We start from the raw sequence: 18,775 nt of genomic DNA, 5'->3' as shown, positions 1-18,775 counted from the left end.
ACCTCTCCCTTATATGGGCAGGGGCAGGGCCGTTTTGGATTGGTCCAAGTCAGCTGTCACTCACCGTTACATATCCTGATGGGTAAACACCTGACTTCCTCCAAAGGTCCTTGAACTACAGACCATAGAGTCTTTGGAACGCATCACGTGACCCGCAGGTCCTGCGACGCTAACCAGGTAAGTACACTTACAATATAAATATATACACATTAAATTTTAATAATTTTAATTACAAAAGGGGTGACAAGGGACTAGCTAAGGATGAGGACCCCACCTACACCTACACTTTGGGGACCTCACCAGAAGGCAACGGATGTATCCGGTGCCGGGACACCACATATAATTACCTCCTCCAATCCCCCACAGCTGCTGCTCTCATGTTGTCGGTTCCCGCTCCACTTCACTTCTTCCTTGTTCCTGTGCTGCATCATCCCCACAAGAACTGTCAACCTAGTCAATCACCAGCCTCAGACAGTGAAGGGTTGGGCCTGTGTGAGGTGCAGAACTGCGTCCTATGCAGTTCTATGTTCGCTCCTCCCCTCAGCTGTCTGGAGATTTCCGAAGACACAGCAAGGGGAGGGTAAGGCCTCTCTTAGCCCTGTACACACTTCCCTCCTCGCACCTCCCTCAGGAGGAGAGGAGGGATGTAGATTTTCACAGCCCCACTCGGACGTAGAATTTCACAGCCCCGCTTGCACCTCAGCCCGACTCCTGTGGATGTAGATCTTCACGAGTGGGGATGTGAAAATCTACGTCCCTCCTTTCTTCCTGAGGGAGGTGCAAGGAGGGAAGAGTGTACTGGGCTGAGAGAGGTGCAGAGTTGCATCCTGCTCATCTTTGCCTTCCCCTAGCAGTATCTCCGGAAATCTCTGGAGGGGAGGAGCGAATGCAGAACTGCATAGGTCGCAGTTCTGCACCTCGCACTGGCACTTCTTGTGGGGATGATGTTTTACTAGGAACCAGAAAGTAGCAGTGACGAATGGAGACCAGGAGCATCGGTGTGTGGCAGCTGTGGGGGATCGGATGAGGTAAGTATACACTCAATGGCTACTTTATTAGGTAAATCTGTTAAATTTCTTGCTAATCAGCCAGTCACATGGTCAACTTGCTAGACTTGCTGAAGTTCAAACCGAGCATCAGAATAAAGAAGAAAGGGGATTAAAGTGACTTTAAACATGACATGGTTGTTGGTGTCAGACAGGCTGGTCTAAATATTTGAGAAAATGCTGATCTACTGAGATTTTCATGCGCAATTATCTCTAGGGTTCACAGAGAATGGTCCATAAAAGAGAAAATATCCAGTAAGCGGCAGGTGTATGGACAAAAATGCCTTGTTGATGTCAGAGGTCAATCGAGAATGGGCAGACTGGTTCAAGATGACAGAAAGGCAATAGTTACTCAAATAACAGTGGTTGCAACCAAGGTCTGCAGAATACCATCTCTGAACACACAAATTGTCCATCCTTGAAGCAGATGGGCTACAGCAGCCGAAGACCACAGAGGAAGCGGCTCCTGTCAGATAAGAACAGAAAACTGAGGCTACAACTCAAACAGGCACCAAAATTGGACAATGGAAGAGTGTTATTTGGTCTGATGAGTCTCGATTCCAGCTGTGACATTCAGATGGCAGGGTCAGAATTTAAATAGTTACTTCGCTGCACCATCGTTCTGAACATTTTGTTCTGAACGCTCGGAGCGGGCTGCGGGGGTCGTAATATCATGACCATGCCCCTTGTGATGTCACCACCACGCCCCTTCCCATAGACTTGCATTGAGGGGGCATGGTGTGATGTCACGAAGGCGTGGTTGTGACGTCCCAAGGGCCGGCACCCAGCGTTCTAAATCAACCCTGGATGCTGCACAGAGATTTCGGGATGCTGCAGGATCGCCATGATCAGATATCTTATGATTTTATTTGCCTTGGCAGCAGCTGCCCGACATTGGTCACTACAGCTAAATTTACTGTTAACTAAGACTGCCAAGTCCTTTTCCATATCAGTCATCCCAAGTGTTCTCCCATTAAATACATAATCCCAGCCCGGATTTTTCCTCCCCATGTGCATTACCTTACATTTATCAGTGTTGAACCTCATCTGCCACTTCCCAGCCCAAACCACCAACTTATCCAGATCCATTTGTAACAGTGCCCTGTCCTCTATAGTGTTTACTGCTTTAGATTGCTACTTTACTATTCAAATCCTCTACAAGGTCATTAATGAATATATTAAATAGAACAGGACCCAAGACTGACCCCAGTGGTCCCCACTGATAACAGTCACCCAATCAGAATAAGTACCATTAATAACCACCATCTGTTTCCTATCACTGATTATCACTGATATCCACACATTCTCCCCCAGCCCCATCCTTCTCCTTTTTGCACCAACCTTTTATGTGGCACCGGATCAAATGTTTTGGAAAAATCCAGATATATGACATCCAGCGATTCCCCCTGGTCCAGTCTGGAGCTCACCCCCTCATAAAAGCTGATCAGGTTAGTTTGACAGGACCGATCCCTCATAAAGCCATGCTGATATGGAGTCATACATTTATTTTTATCAATGTACTCCAAAATAGCATCTCTTAGAAAACCCTCTAACAATTTATATACAATGGAGGTTAAACTAACAGGCCTATGATTCCCGGGGTCACCTTTTGACCCCTTTTTTAAATATTGGCACCACATTTGCCATGCGCCAAGATGTCTAGGGGCGGAGTACTCCTTTAAGACATATCTATTTTTATTAATTTTTTTGTTATTCCCAGACAGTCTCTTTCTGCACTTTCTAAATGTTGTCATTTATGTACTTGGTTACACAAAGATGAACACAATAATATCTCTCTGATTTTTGCAATAAGACATATTTCAGGTGTAAAACAATGAATCAAACATTATAAATAACCAGCGGAGTGATATCTTATCTCTGTACAGTTCAAAGTTGGCAGGTAATAGCCGTGTTTGCTGGTTGACAATGCTAAGAACACGCTGCTCCGGTAGCCGGGTGAAGTGAGTTTTTTCTCCAAAGAGTCCAAAGTATAGATGGTGAACGACAAGGAGAATTGTACAGATAGAAGAGATAACAGGTGTCTATAATAAAACTCTTCTGACCCTGATCAGTTACTTATCAAGGATTATACAACAGTTTCCGGTGTATGAAACTTTGCACAAAGTAAGCACATTTTTGCAGATTTCACATTATTCTCAATGTGTCTTTGTGCCAGAAATTGGCATAAATTATAGTTTATCCCCTCAAATGGGCACTTTCAGATCCAAAAACTTCTTATGTGTTGTAAATGATGAAAATTAAAGACCTTTTGTAATATGGTTGTTTAAAAAATGTTGAATATTTAATAAAGAAAACGGTTCATGAAAATCCCACCACTAGAGGTCACCATACCTATTGTGACACTAACCAGTCCTGCAGCAGCATCTGGCTTGTCCATGAGTCATGGACAAGAAATGATTCAGGAAGAAGGCTGCATGAGCAGACGCACCAATCACCTCCCACCACTACAAGGAGGGACACGCCCCCTCCCACCACACACCAATCACCTCCCCCTACCATAAGGATGGGACACGCCCCTTCCCACCACACACCAATCATGCCCCTTCCTTTGAGAGGATTTCTAACACTTTGAGCTAATGAAAAGAGGGATTTTTATAATAAATATAGGTGATAGAGGCATAAAAATTAGATGTACATGGTCAGGATTAGCTACTGAGTAACATGATTTTTTTTTTATGGGATATGACAGGTACGCTTTAAGGACAAAGCCAAATTTTATTTTTTGCGTTTTTTTCCCCCCTCTTTACCTTTGACTCTTTAACCCCTTAAGGACCAAGTGTTTTTCTGTTTTTGCACTTTCATTTTTATCTCCTTACCTTTTAAAAATCATAACCCTTTCAATTTTGCACCTAAAAATCCATATGAGGGCTTATTTTTTTGCACCACCAATTCTACTTTGTAATGACATCAGTCATTTTACCCAAAAATATACCGCAAAACAGGAAAAAATCATTGTGCGAAAAAATATAAGAAAAAACACCATTTTGTAAATTTTGGGGGCTTTCGTCTCTACATAGTAAATTTTTGGGTAAAAACGACACCTTATCTTTATTCTGTAGGTTCATACAATCAAATTGCTATTCTACTTATATAGATTGGATTTTGTCTTACTTTTGGAAAAAATCATAACTACATGCACAAAAATTTATACATTTAAAATTGTCATCTTCTGACCCCTATAACTTTTTTATTTTTCCGTGTATGGGGCAGTATGAGGGCTAATATTTTGTGCTGTGATCTGAAGTATTAATCGGTACCATGCTTGTTTTGATTGGACTTTTTGATCCCTTCTTATTCCTTTTTTATGGTATAAAAAGTGACCAAAAATACGCTATTTTGTACTTCGGAATTTTTTTGCGTGTACGCCATTGACTGTGCGGTTTAATTAACAATATATTTTTATAGTTTGAACATTTACGCACGCAGAAATACAACATATGTTTATTTTTATTATGTTTATATATTTTTTATATGGAATCTGGGAAAAGGGGGGGAATTTAAACTTTTAATAAGGAAGGGGATAATGTGTGTTTTTAAACTTTTTTTTTTTTTACACATTTAGTCCCCTTAGGGGACTTTTATGAAGAATCATTTGATTCCTCATACAGATCAATGTAGTTCCATAGAACCACACTGATCTGTGTGCTCTGTGCTCGATTGATAAACCCTGGTCCTGCCAGGCTTTATCAATCTGAGTGCCAGAGCCAGCAATGAAGGAGAGGTAAGCCCTCCGGCTATCTCCACAGTGGCTCGCCCCCCCCCCCCCCCCCACCGCGATCACGCTGCAGAGGGGGCGATCCACCCCACGGGACAACCAGGGATGGGATAAAGGCACCTTTAGACACCGCTGTCAGCTTTGACAGTGGCGATCTAAAGGGTTAATAGCCGGCCCCCAGCTACAACTGGGGGGCCGGCTGATATGACGTGGGCTCGAGTCGGAAGCCCGCGTCATACCCCGTTAACGGCATTTGGACGAGCATAGATGTCCATGGTCATTAACAGGTTAAAGATGCAGCTCATTTTGGACTTAAGGACACAGACAGTTTTATTTTTGCAAAACTTTTGCTTGTTTTTTGTGCGACCAATTGTACTTTATAACCACACTTTTCATTCTACCATAAAATGTACCGCAAAACCAAAAAAGTAAGTAAAACTTTTGGGGGGTTTTCCTTTTATGCTGTACATTTTACGGTAAAACTGCCATTTTTTTTATTATAGAACTTTTTGATCACTTTTTAAAACATTTCTTTCTGGTTTGGGATGTGACCAAAAATCATTCGTTCACTGTACAGGATCATTAACATTATATTTAAAAAAAAATAATAACTTTTCTTAAATTTTTCTTTTTTTTTTAAATCGGAAAAGGGGGTGATTTTAATTTTTATTGGAGGAAAAGCTACTTTTTTTTTTTTTTTACTATCTGTTCTACAATTTTTCTGTCCCCACAGAGGACTATTAAGAACGATCTTTCGATTGCTATTACTGTTCTGTTCTATGTAATGGTAAAGCACTAAGAAGTAATATCAACAATCCACTTGTACAGCCTGCAAGATGACAGACCATATAAGCGAATTGCAGCAGAGCATCACGGAGCAGGTGAGGAAACCTCTGGCCACCATTTTCACTCATCAGACCTCCATTCACAAGGGTCAGCTGCTTTTTGGGTGTTGAGAGGTGAGAAGGAAGCCTTGATTACCTTTGATGAATGTGTGTGAGGGCAGATGGAATTACCCTAGGGGCAGATGGCATTAACCCCTTGTATTCGTGACGCCAGGGCGTGGATTATCCTCAATACCACCCGAAGGTACACCGCTGGATCCTGGGCTATGCACGGGGGCAATAATCACTCCGACTCCAAGTTACGGAAAACGGTAGCTTTACTAAGTGACAGATGGTACAGTCTATGCAGTACAGCCAGGCCCACGGAGGTGACCAGTGATTTCAGAAACCTCAGGGCATGCTGGGACTTGTAGTGGACTGGGACAATATTGATGCAGGCCACGCTGACTGAAAACAGATGACTTTGACTTGACTGACTTGAATGGGACTGACTATACCCCAATTGTAGCTTACTTGTAGACTTGTGGCTGCAGGACTGACTTGAGGCCTCCTATGGACTTCAGACACACTCTTAGGACTTGACTGCACTGGACCGCAGCAAAGACTCAGAGCTGAGCTCAAAGAGAGTGAAGAGACTCCTCCTAGGGCTTATATAGGGGAGACTCATGTGGGGTCCCATAGGTCACCCGTGTCCCCCCCCCCCCCCCCCACCCAGCAGTATTGGGTTCCCGTATTGCCAAATTGTAGTGTGAAACGGCCCTAAGACAGTGTTTCCCAACCAGTTTGCCTCCAGCTGTTGCGGAACTAGAACTCTCAGCACGTCTGGAGAACAGAGGCCCCCTGATTAGAAAACACTTTTCTAAGGGTTTATTAACATGTCTGGATAACTGGCATAGTTTCCCTTCAATGTACAGGACTGAAACTGATGCTTAAAGGAAAACTGACTGTTTACTCCTGCACTAACCACAGGTACTGACAGATAGTGCGGGGGGCGCTGATTCATATGATCCCAACCTTGCCTGGATCCGTCCGTCCGTTCGCCCACAATCTTGTGGGCGAATGGCCGGACGAATCCAGGCAAGGTAGGGAACAAATGAATCAGCGCCCCCCGCACTATCCGTCAGTACCTGTGGTTAGTGCGGGAGTGAACATGTGACAGTTTTCCTTTAAAGAGTACCTGTCACCAAATAAAACTTTTAATATAGTGTTCCTTGTGTAATTAGCAGATACTTTCCCATTCACTTGCTTTTAAAATCATCAACATAAATATGTTTAATATGTAATTGAATAAATGGCCACTAGGTGGCTTTGTTCTGTTCCCTGCCACAATTAATTCAGTGAGTTTGGTCTCCTCCCAGCCTGGCAGGAGACCAAACTCAGGAAGTATTTCTCTGCACTGAGCTTGATTGACAGAAAAAGTGTATTTATTCCTTACAATAAGATGCAACGTTGTGGTAGCCCAGTGCAGCCGTTTTCAAGTATAATGCTTGAAAATGGCCGCACTGGGCGACCGAAACGTTTCATCTTATTGGATGGAATAAATACACTTTTTTTTCACCATTTAAACCTTTTTGGAGTGCTGCGGTTTATCTTTTATATACTGTGACCTGGCTTTGTGACTGCTTGCACCCACTCATCTTATGCCTCTGGAACTGCTGCTCTACCTATTTGCTGTTATAGATAGATATGAAATAGATAGATAGATAGATATGAGATAGATAGATATGAGATAGATAGATATGAGATAAATAGATAGATAGATATGAGATAGATAGATAGGAGATATATAGATAGATAGATAGATAGATAGATAGGAGATAGATAGATAGATAGATAGGAGATAGATGGATATGAGATAGATAGATAGATAGATAGATAGACAGATAGATGTGAGATAGATAGATAGATAGATAGATAGGAGATAGATATGAGATAGATAGATAGATATGAGATAGATAGATAGGAGATAGATGATAGATATGAGATAGATGGATAGATATGAGATAGATAGATATGAGATAGATAGATAGATGTGAGATAGATAGATATGAGATAGATAGATAGATGTGAGATAGATGTGTATACATTTTTACAGAACATAACTACATAAGAAATGGTCCCTTAATTGTTATCCAGTAATGACCGAGCACTTCCCCAGTGATGATAACATGTGGAATGTCAGGCAGTCTTGTTACTCTAATAACTTTATGACTTTTGTGGCTGAAGGTGCAACTAATAATCATTCTAAGGTGAAGTCAATGTTTTTACAGACCGGAATTTTCCCAGAATTACAGATACACAGGGGCAATTTACTAAGAACAGTTTTACACCCCAATCCTAAGTAATTTCAAACTGGCTTCTGAGTAGCATGATTTATCAGAAGGAGCATACCTCTTAATACATCAGGGACTTAGGTGTAAAGTTGAAAAAAATCACAATTTTTGTGCAAACCAATAGTTCGTGCGAATACAGTATTTTTTTGATGCCAGGCTTCAGAAACTATCCCCAAAGTATTCTGTACATCAACACTTTATATATATATATATATATATATATATATATATATGTATATATATATATATATATATATATATATATATATATATGATGCAGGAAAGGTTGTGTGATATAGTTAATCCCTATGTAAGGGATGTAATATAAAGGAGCTATTTCAGCTTTTTCTAAGATATCAGAAGAGAAGTGATGTAGTAGGTGAGTCCCTACAATAATTAGCTGCGGAGTTAGGAAACTTTCCTGACTCTCTGTATGCAGATTCTCTAGTTTATCCTATGAGATGCAGCTTCTCACTGCTCTCCACTGTCTCCTGCTTGTAAGAGCTGACAAGGAGAAATCTACCTAGGCTGAAGCTGCATCTCATAGGAAAACATTGAGACTGCAGAGTAATTTAGTGAACAAGTTCCATGTTCCAAAAGTTCTACTGTTTGCTATACTTAGATAGAACTCCCTGAGATTCTTCTGATACTGCAAAACCAGAGTCATCATTGGAAATGAAGACTGGATTAGGAGAGCCAAATCAGAGGGTAAGAAGGAATCAAGATGACATATAGTAAGGAGTCTACATAAGGAGGAGGTTTATTACAGTGTGTCACCCCAGAAGTAAGGAGATTACATGAGGAGGAGGTTTGTTACAGCGTGTCACCCCAGTAGTAAGGAGATTACATGAGGAGGAGGTTTGTTACAGTGTGTCACCCCAGAAGTAAGGAGATTACATGAGGAGGAGGTTTGTTACAGTGTGTCACCCCAGTAGTAAGGGGATTACATGAGGAGGAGGTTTATTACAGTGTGTCACCCCAGTAGTAAGGTGATTACATGAGGAGGAGGTTTGTTACAGTGTGTCACCCCAGTAGTAAGGTGATTACATGAGGAGGAGGTTTATTACAGTGTGTCACCCCAGTAGTAAGGAGATTACATGAGGAGGAGGTTTGTTACAGCGTGTCACCCCAGTAGTAAGGTGATTACATGAGGAGGAGGTTTGTTACAGTGTGTCACCCCAGTAGTAAGGAGATTACATGAGGAGGAGGTTTATTACAGTGTGTCTCCCCAGTAGTGAGGAGATTACATGAGGAGGGGGTTTGTTACAGTGTGTCTTCTTAGTGGTAAAGTGGAGCGAGTCAAGGGGATGGCAACATTTGCTTTTGCCTAGGGTGGCAAAAATCCTTGCACCAGCCCTGACTGGATGTTTATCTTTTGTCATTGTCAGATGTTACTTTTTGTTTTTCCTTTTCACATCCATCAATAAGTTGTGGATATGTATCTATTTATTTTACTGCCATTAATAAAGTTATTTATTGCCATTAATAAAGTTACCTTCACCATTACATCTCAGTAACTTGTATCATGTACTTTTTATTTGTGATGATTGCTTTTAATTAATCATTAACCTATTGAGTATATTTAATTTGGATTCAATGTCTTCCAGTTAGGTATATATCTGTGATTATTTTGGGCATATTACCTATACATTTTTTGTTCTACAATGTGCAGGGATGTCCTGCCTCGGCCAGTGATAGGCTGAGCATTGTCTGACGATCGGTGCACACGGAAGAAGACGGGAACCTGAGGACCAATCAGCTTTAGCAGCACACCCGGGGGAACACAGGAAGGTGAGTGAAAGTTTATTTTTCTTCAGCCCGGGCACAATGGAGGAGGAATAGTCGGCACTAGAGTACTCAATCATCAGAAACCCTGAATGCACCTAATTTACAACATTCCAATAGAGAAGCATAAACTTATATGGAGCAGAAGTTGACCCTTTCATATCCTTCTGTCTTCTTACTGTCCAATACATAAGTCTTTGTTGTTTTATTGCCACATCACTTGCCAGTGAACATTCAGATCCTTATACCTGTGGCCGTGAAAAACACAGGATCCTGACCTGGGAAAATAACTACACACAACCTCAATTTAGGTAAATCATTAATAAAAGTCTATCTAAACCTTTCACACTGTTCATAGCCCAAGTGAAATCATCGTGGGAGGGACCGTCTTTCTGCTTCTGCTACATTAGATAATGCTAAGGTTTGTTGTAAAAATTTTTTACTAGTGAAAGATGATTTTAAAACTAGTGGAGTACCTGTGTTGCCCGGTCTTCAGACTTAAACCTTGTGGGAGAGAAAAAGCAACAATGAGGCTCTTGTTCTCATATCCCGTCCTCATATCCCGTCCTCATTTCCCATCCTCTTATCCCGTCCTGATGTACTGTCCTCTTTTTCCATCCTTATGTCCCGTTCTCATATCCCGTTCTCATATCCCGTGCTTATATCCAGTCCTCATATGCTGTCCTCATGTCCCGTCCTCTTATCCCCTCCTCATGTCCCGTCCTCATATCCCATCCTCATGTCCTGTCCTCATGTCTCGTCCTCATATCCCGTCCTCATATCCCGACCTCATATCCTGTCCTCATGTCCTGTTCTCATGTCCCGTCCTCATACCCCGTGTTCTAAAGGAATTAAGTAATGTAACAGACAGACCCCTATTTTTAATATTCAGGGACTCTATAGTAACAAGGGCTGTTCCCCAGGACTGGCTCATGGCAAATGTGGTACCAATATTTAAAAGGGGATCAAAAGGTGACCCTGGGAATTATAGACCTGTTAGTTTAACCTCTGTTGTATGTAAATTGTTTGAGGGTTTTCTAAGGGATGTTATTTTGGAATATCTTGATAAAAATAAATGTATGACCCCGTATCAGCATGGCTTTATGAGGCATCGGTCCTGTCAAACTAACCGTATCAGCTTTTATGAGGCGGTGAGCTCCAGACTGGACAAGGGGCAATCGCTGGATGTCGTATATCTGGATTTCTCCAAAGCATTTGATACGGTTCCACATAAAATGTTGGTGCATAAAATGAGAGGGATGGGGCTGGGGGAGAATGGTACTTCTGATTGGGTGACTGTTACTACTGGGGACCACAGGGGTCAGTCTTGGGTCCTGTTTTATTTAATATATTTATTAATGACCTTGTAGAGGGGTTGAATAGTAAAGTAGCAATCTTTGCAGATGATACTAAACTCTGTAAAGCGGTAAACACAATATAGGACAGTGCACTGTTACAAATGGATCTGGATAGGTTGGAGGTTTGGGCTGGGAAGTTGCAGATGAGGTTCAACACTGATAAATGTAAGGTAATGCACATGGGGAAGAAAAATCCGGGCTGGGATTATGTATTAAATGGGAGAACACTTGTGACAACTGACAAGAAAAGGACTTGGGAGTCTTAGTTAACAGTAAATTTAGCTGTAGTGACCAGTGTCGGGCAGCTGCTGACAAGGCAAATAAAATCATGGGGGCATCAATAGTGGCATAGATGCCCACGACAAGGAAATAATTCTACTGCTGTACAAATCACTAGTCAGACCACACATAGAATACTGTGTAGAGTACTGGGCACTAGTGTACAAGAAAGATATAGTGGAGCTGGAGAAGGTTCAAAGACAGGCAACCAGAGTAATACGGGGAATGGGAGGACTACAGTACCCAGAAAGATTATCAGAATTTGGGTTATTTAGTTTAGAAAAAAGAAGGTTTAGAGGAGATCTAATAACTATGTATAAATATATCAGGGGGCCGTACAGAGATCTCTCCCATGATCTATTTATACCCAGGACTGTATCTATAACAAGGGGGCATCCTCTACGTCTAGAGGAAAGAAGGTTTCTACATCAGCATAGACGGGGGGGGGGGGGGTTCTTTACTGTAAGAGCAGTGAGACTGTGGAATTCTCTGCCTGAGGAGGGGGTCATAGTGAACGCTGTACAAGAGTTCAAAAGGGGCCTGGATGCGTTTTTAGACAATAATAACATTACAGGTTATGATTACTAGATTTATAGGGACAGAATGTTGATCCAGGGATTTATTTTGATGCCATATTTGGAGTCGGGAAGGAATTTTTACCTCTAGTATGAGGGATTTTTGCCTTCCTCTGGATCAACTCAGTAGGGACTCATTAGGGATATAGGTTGAACTTGTTGGACTCTGGTCTTTTTTCAACCTTATGAACTATGTTACTATGTAACCTCCCCCGTGCACTACATTACAGTTCTAAAAAATAAAATGTGACCATATTTTGGGTGTCTAAACATATCCTCAGTTGACCTTTTTCCTAGTGTTTATGCCACATGCCAGTTGTTTGTGCACTACAGTTAATCATGAACTTGTTCCGATCACTGCCATGCCCAACCCTAGATTATCAATAAACAGGGTAGACAACCTAGATGATAAATACATTTGGCTGGTAGACAACTAGATTAGGATATTCTCAACATAGCTTGATCACCTTTCTTTTAATAGATTGGCCAGGAGGGCACTGGCAGGAAATGAATAATAAATCCATCAAAATAGACATCATACCAAGCTAAATCACCTACACTGTATCAGCCAAATCACCCACGCCTCATATAGTGCAGTATAAGAATCACATCCTCTACTGTGTCCTTGCTTCAGATGTCTTAATTCTTAGCGGCAAATTTCCCGCTGCGGATCTGCTACGAGCAGGCATTGTGTCTACAGCAGGAAATCTAGCGCTATGAGTGGACACACAGAGCTACCCCGCCGCAGCAGGGAGCTCACTTTTGTGACTGCCATCGGCGCATCCGCAGTATGCAATACGCTGCAGGTGCGCTCTGCGTGACCCTACTCTTAAGGTTAACTGGCATATAGGTCACCCACACTAACCTGAATACACAGGCGATTAGTATGGTTGATCCTGAGTAAGAAGATGTATTTTTTTTTACCCAAATCCCTTCAAGGGTTGCAGAGATATAGCCAAAACTTCTTGTAGAGTAATGAAGACAACAACTGCAACCGTTGGAACGTCTTCTCAGGCTAACCGCAACTATGACGCATCCCCGGGTCCCATCTGCACTGCCTCTTGCATCCATATGCATTTTCTTTCAGTCTATATGACCTCCTTCCCTCAATGCTCGTCTTCTTTCCTCCTCTCTTGACATGCTTTGTGACCTGTGCTGAGATCAGTTTGCAGGGAGGGGGTGGCTGAGCCTGATCATTACCTATTGTGAACAGTCTAATCCAATCTTATCTATATACTGGTGTCACCTTTTGCTGTAATCTTGTAGTCTGTAATGATACTGAACAGGAAGTGTCATCTTATTTGTCAGCTAAGCAGCCAGAATGAACAATGCAAGATCTCAGGATTGTTATATAATATGCATAGTAAAATAGAGAATTCGAAAAACATCACTGAAAATTCTTAAAAAACGATTTTTAGCAAAAAAACTTGATTTAAACAATAAGTCAATTTCTGATGACACATTCCCTATTCATAAGATATCTATTTAAAAAAAATATATATTCTATCTGTCCAAAAAACCCACAAGGCAGAGGATTCCCCATCCGTTCTTCATATGAATCAGTGCACAAAACTTAACAAGATTAACAAGGTTAAGCAATACCAATGCTTCATAAAGTGGTAGTATTAAAGGGGTACTCAGCCCCTAGACATTTTATTCCCTATCCAAAGGCTGCTGGGACCCCCGCAACCTCTGTGCCAGCCCATTATGTTCAGAACGGCTTCGGGTGGCCATAGTCGTGACATCATGCCCCACCCCCAATAATAATGTCTATAGGAGGGGGTGTGACAGCCGAACATAATGTTCAGAATGTTGGGGGGTGAAAATCGGCGGGGTCCAAGCAGCAAAACCCCCCTGTGATCAGACATCTTATCCCCTATCCTTTGGATAAGGGATAAGATGTCTGGGGGCGGAGTATCCCTTTAAACCTTTAAGGACGCAGCCAATTTTATTTTTGCATTCTAATTTTTCCCTCCTCACCTTCTAAAAATCATCACTCTTTTATATTTCCATGCACAGATGAGTATGTGGCTTGTTTTTTTGCGCGACCAGTTGTCCTTTGTAATGACATCACTCATTTTACCATAACATGTAGGGCGCAACCAAAAAAATACTTTAAAAAATATGTTTTCATGCTGAACAATTTACGGCAAAAATGACATGTTTTTTTTCATTCTGTGGGTCAATACAATTAAAATAATATCCTGATTACATACTTTTCTATTATTGTACCGCTTTAAAAAAATCTCAAACTTTTTAACCAAATTAGTGCATTTAAAATCCCTCTATTTTGATTACCTATAACTTTTCCATTTTTCCGTATAAGCAGCGGTATGACTGCTAATTTTGGCGGCGGTGGTTGGACTCAAGACCCCAGGACAGGCAGGGGGAGAGAAGCGGATGGCGGCGGTGGTCTCTGGCCCCGCAAAAGCCGCTGCAGTTCATTGATTTAAAGCGCCCGCTTTAAATCATTGATCTGCAGCGGCTTCTGCGTTGTCGGGGTACCTTATACCGGATAACTTATACTGGAATTACGCCATTCACCGTACAGGATCCATAAAATTATATTTTGATAGTTCGGACATTTACGCACGCGACGATGCCAAATAGTAACATAGTAACATAGTTCATAAGGTTGAAAAAAGACCAGAGTCCATCAGGTTCAACCTATATCCCTAATAAGTCCCTATTGAGTTGAGTTGATCCAGAGTAGGCAAAAAACCCTCATACTAGAGGTAAAAATTTGTTCCCGACTCCAAATATGGCATCAGAATAAATCCCTGGATCAATCTTCTGTCCCTATAAATCTAATATACATAACCAGCAATGTTATTACTCTCCAAAAATGCATCCAGACCCCTTTTTGAACTCTCTCACAGAGTTCCCCATGACACCTCCTCCGGGAGAAAATTTCACAGTCTCACTGCTCTTACAGTAAAGAACCCCCGTCTGTGCTGGTGTAGAAACCTTCTTTCCTCTAGATATAGAGGATATCCCCTTGTTATAGATACAGTCCTGGGTATAAATACATCATGGGAGAGATCTCTGTACGGCCCCCTGATATATTTATACATAGTTATTAGGTCTCCCCCTAAGCCTTCTTTTTTCTAAACTATATAACCCTAATTCTGATAATCTTTCTGGGTACTGTAGTTCTCCCATTCCCAGTATTACCCTGGTTGCCCGTCTTTGAACCCTCTCCAGCTCCACTATAGCTTTCTTGTACACTGGTGCCCAGTACTGTGCACAGTATTCTATATGTGGTCTGACTAGTGATTTGTACAGCGGTAGAATTATTTCCTTGTCGTGGGCATCTATGACCCTATTGATGCCCCCCATGATTTTATTTGCCTTGTCAGCAGCTGCCCGACACTGGTCACTACAGCTAAATTTACTATTAACTAAGACTCCTAAGTCCTTTTCCATGTCAGTCGTTCCAAGTGTTCTCCCATTTAATACATAATCCCAGCCCGGATTTATCTTCCCCATATGCATTACCTTACATTTATCAGTGTTGAACTTCATCTGCCACTTCCCAGCCCAAACCTCCAACCTATCCAGATCCATTTGTAACAGTGCACTGTCCTCTATAGTGTTTACTACTTTACAGAGTTTAGTGTCATCTGCAAAGATTGCTATTTTACTATTCAACCCCTCTACAAGGTCATTAATAAATATATTAAATAGAAGAGGACCCAAGACGGACCCCTGTGGTACCCCACTAGTAACAGTCACCCAATCAGAATAAGTACCATTAATAACCACCCTCTGTTTCCTATCATTGAGCCAGTTACTTACCCACTTGCACACATTCTCCCCCAGCCCAATCCTTCTCATTTTATGCACCAACCTTTTATGTGGAACCGTATCAAATGCTTTGGAAAAATCCAGATATACGACATCCAGCGATTGCCCATGGTCCAGTCTGGAGCTCACCTCCTCGTAAAAGCTGATCAGGTTAGTTTGACAGAACCGATCCCTCATAAATCCATGCTGATACGGGTTCATGCACTTATTTTTATCAAGATATTCCAAAATTGCATCTCTTAGGAAACCCTCAAACAATTTACATACAACCGAAGTTTATTCATTTATTTTATTTACACTTTCTGAGGGTAAAATGGGAAAATGGGACGATTGACATTTTTATTGGGGAGGGGATTTTTCACCTTTTTTTTACTTTTATTTTTTATACTTTATTTGACACTTTAATAGTCCCCACAGGGGACTATTTATTGCAATCATTTGATTGCTAATACTTTTCAGTGCTATGCATAGGGCATAGCACTGATCAGTGTTATCGGTCATCTTCTGCTCTGGTCTGCTTGATCTCAGACCAGAGCAGAAGACCCCTGGAGACAGACAGAGGCAGGTTGAGGAGACCTCCATATGCCATTATGGATGATCGGATCCCTGCGACAGCACCGCGGGCGATCCGATCATCCATTTTACGAACCGCATTGCCGCAGATGCCGTGATCTGTATTAATCACGGCATCTAAGGGGTTAAAGATGATCGTTGATGTCCGCCTTTCCCGCGCATGACACGAGCACCACTCTGGTGCTCGCGGTCATGTACAGGACATACATGTACGTCTTGGTGCGTTAAGTACCAGGGCACCAGGAAGTACATTTACGTCCTATGTCATTTAGAGGTTAAGGGGATACTCTGGTGGAAAAAAAAAAGGTAAAATTAACTGGTGCCAGAATTTTAAACAGATTAAATTACTTAAATTTAAAAATCTTAATCCTTCCAGTGCTTATCAGCTGCTGTATGCTACAGAGGAAGTTCTTTTCTTTTTGAATTTGTTTTCTGTCTGACCACAATGCTCTCTGATGACACCTCTGTCCATGTCAGGAACTGTCTGGAGCAGGAGAGGTTTACTATGGGGATTTGCTCCTGCTCTGGACAGTTCCTAAAATGGACAGAGGTGGCAGCAGAGAGCACTGTGGTCAGACTGGAAAGAACTACTCAACTTCCTCTGGAGCATACAGCAGCTGATAAATTCTGGAAGGATTAAGATTGTTAAATAGAAGTAATTTACAAATCTTTATAACTTTCTGGCACCAGTTGATAAAAAAAAATAATAATAATAATTTTCACCAGAGTACCCCTTTAAATACTTTTTTTTTTATTACTAGTTATTTGTTTACTGAATACAAAATATAGCAATTTTCTAAACAGTTTTTTTTTAATTTTACTACAAATGTCCTACTATTTGGCTGCTACTCAGAAAGAGATAAGTCTACTGTCAGACTGACTTTATGTCCTCTCAGTGTTTAAGATAGGGGCAGGGAGGGGGAAGGGGTTACACATCAGCTCAGGGTGTGGACAGGGGGAAGAGAATCCTTACAACTTACACAGGCTGTAGATGGGGAAGAGAGTAGATACAAGGCAGTCTGCAGGTGGAGCATCATTTAGACTGTGTACAAGAATGGAGAAAAAATAGAGCGCACACAGCACAACGTGAAGGGTCATAGTTGTCCATAGCCTTTAAAGGGGTACTCCGCTGCTCAGCGTTTGGAAAAAAAACTGGAGCCGGTGCCGGGAGATTGTGACGTCATAGCCCAGCCCCTCATGAAGTCACACCCCGCCTCCTCAATGCAAATCTATGGGAGGGGGCGTGACTTTCATTGAGGGGTCGGGGCGTGATGTCATGGGGGCGGGGCTATGACGTCACAAGCTCCCGGTGCCGGCTCCAGCGTTCGAAACAGTTTGTTCCAAACGCTGAGCAGGGGAGTACCCCTTTAAATGTAGACTTGCACTGGCAGTGTAAACAGGGGAGATGGCATCCAGAATTATTTCCTCTTGCAAGGCCAAGGTACTGTCCTTCAGTCCAACACCATGTACAGTACAGTAACTCACGACATACAGTAACTCCAAGACCATCATTGTTGTATACACATATACTGTAAGAAACATACCTGCCTGAGGTCTAGTGACAGCCCAAGTGTCTGCAGCGGTAGCGGCATCATTCTGTTGCTATGGCTGCAAGCCCCACTGACAGAGGGGCTGGTTATCCTATCAGATATGGTTAGGGTGGAAAAAGAGGGGTCAGTTGACACATTGGCCAACAGAGAAGTTCCCGCCCACCCCTTGTATGTGGTTTGTCTTGTTTGTTGCAGCAGTGGGGGCAGGAGGGGATCTGGAGGCAACTGTAGTCATCATGGTGGTGTTGTAAAGCAGTGTGGCATGGGCCCCGGGTTGGCCTTTAGCCTCCAGATACTGGTGCTCCTGGGCCTGGTGATGCACCACTGGAAGTAAATAGGGACTTGGAGGATGGTGGATGGTGGAGGAAAAGAGATGGTGTCCCCAGGTTTTTCTTCTGCTTTACATATGGAAATGAATCAGGGATAGATTTTATTGTTATATATTTTCAAGTATGATGTTCATACAAAGTTTTATGTTACAATGATGTGATTGTTGACTGTTAAATAAAATTGGGCTTCTGTGGCCTTAGCACCAACCTTTTTGTGTCAATTCTTCTTTTAAAGGGGGGAAGTGGTTTAAAAGGGGATGTGGGGTTGGGCTTAAATGGGCACTGTCAGATACAAAAACTTTTGATATGTTGTAAAGCATGTATAACCAATAGGTTTTTGCAATTGCTTTCATTAGAAAATTTTCAGTAGTTCATACTGAAAAAGCCAGTCAAACAACTGCCCCCCCTGCCTGCTTGGACACATACTAGTCCGGCTGTGTCCATGCGTCATCACCATATGTCATGGACACACGTCCTTGATTGACAGCTGTGAGTGCAGGGCTCAGAGCTGGAGGAAAAATCCTCCCACTGTCATCTTGTGTCCCGCTACTGTCAGTGA

At 42.1% G+C, this 18,775-nt stretch overlaps 1 long non-coding RNA gene across 1 annotated transcript in view; it reads right to left on the bottom strand.

Annotated features, from left to right (window-relative positions):
• The window catches only part of LOC130273012 (uncharacterized), a 60,058-nt gene extending 41,764 nt beyond the window's left edge, over positions 1-18,294 (bottom strand). Inside the window, exon 1 of the long non-coding RNA XR_008843836.1 lies at positions 17,882-18,294. This is a non-coding gene — a long non-coding RNA (uncharacterized LOC130273012). The remainder of the gene's footprint in view (positions 1-17,881) is intronic.
• Between the last annotated feature and the right edge of the window lie 481 nt (positions 18,295-18,775).

Source organism: Hyla sarda, chromosome 5, assembly GCF_029499605.1.
Source record: "Hyla sarda isolate aHylSar1 chromosome 5, aHylSar1.hap1, whole genome shotgun sequence".
NCBI lineage: Eukaryota > Metazoa > Chordata > Amphibia > Anura > Hylidae > Hyla > Hyla sarda.
Note: the sequence above shows the minus strand (reverse complement) of the source record. Positions and strands in the feature narration are given on the sequence as shown.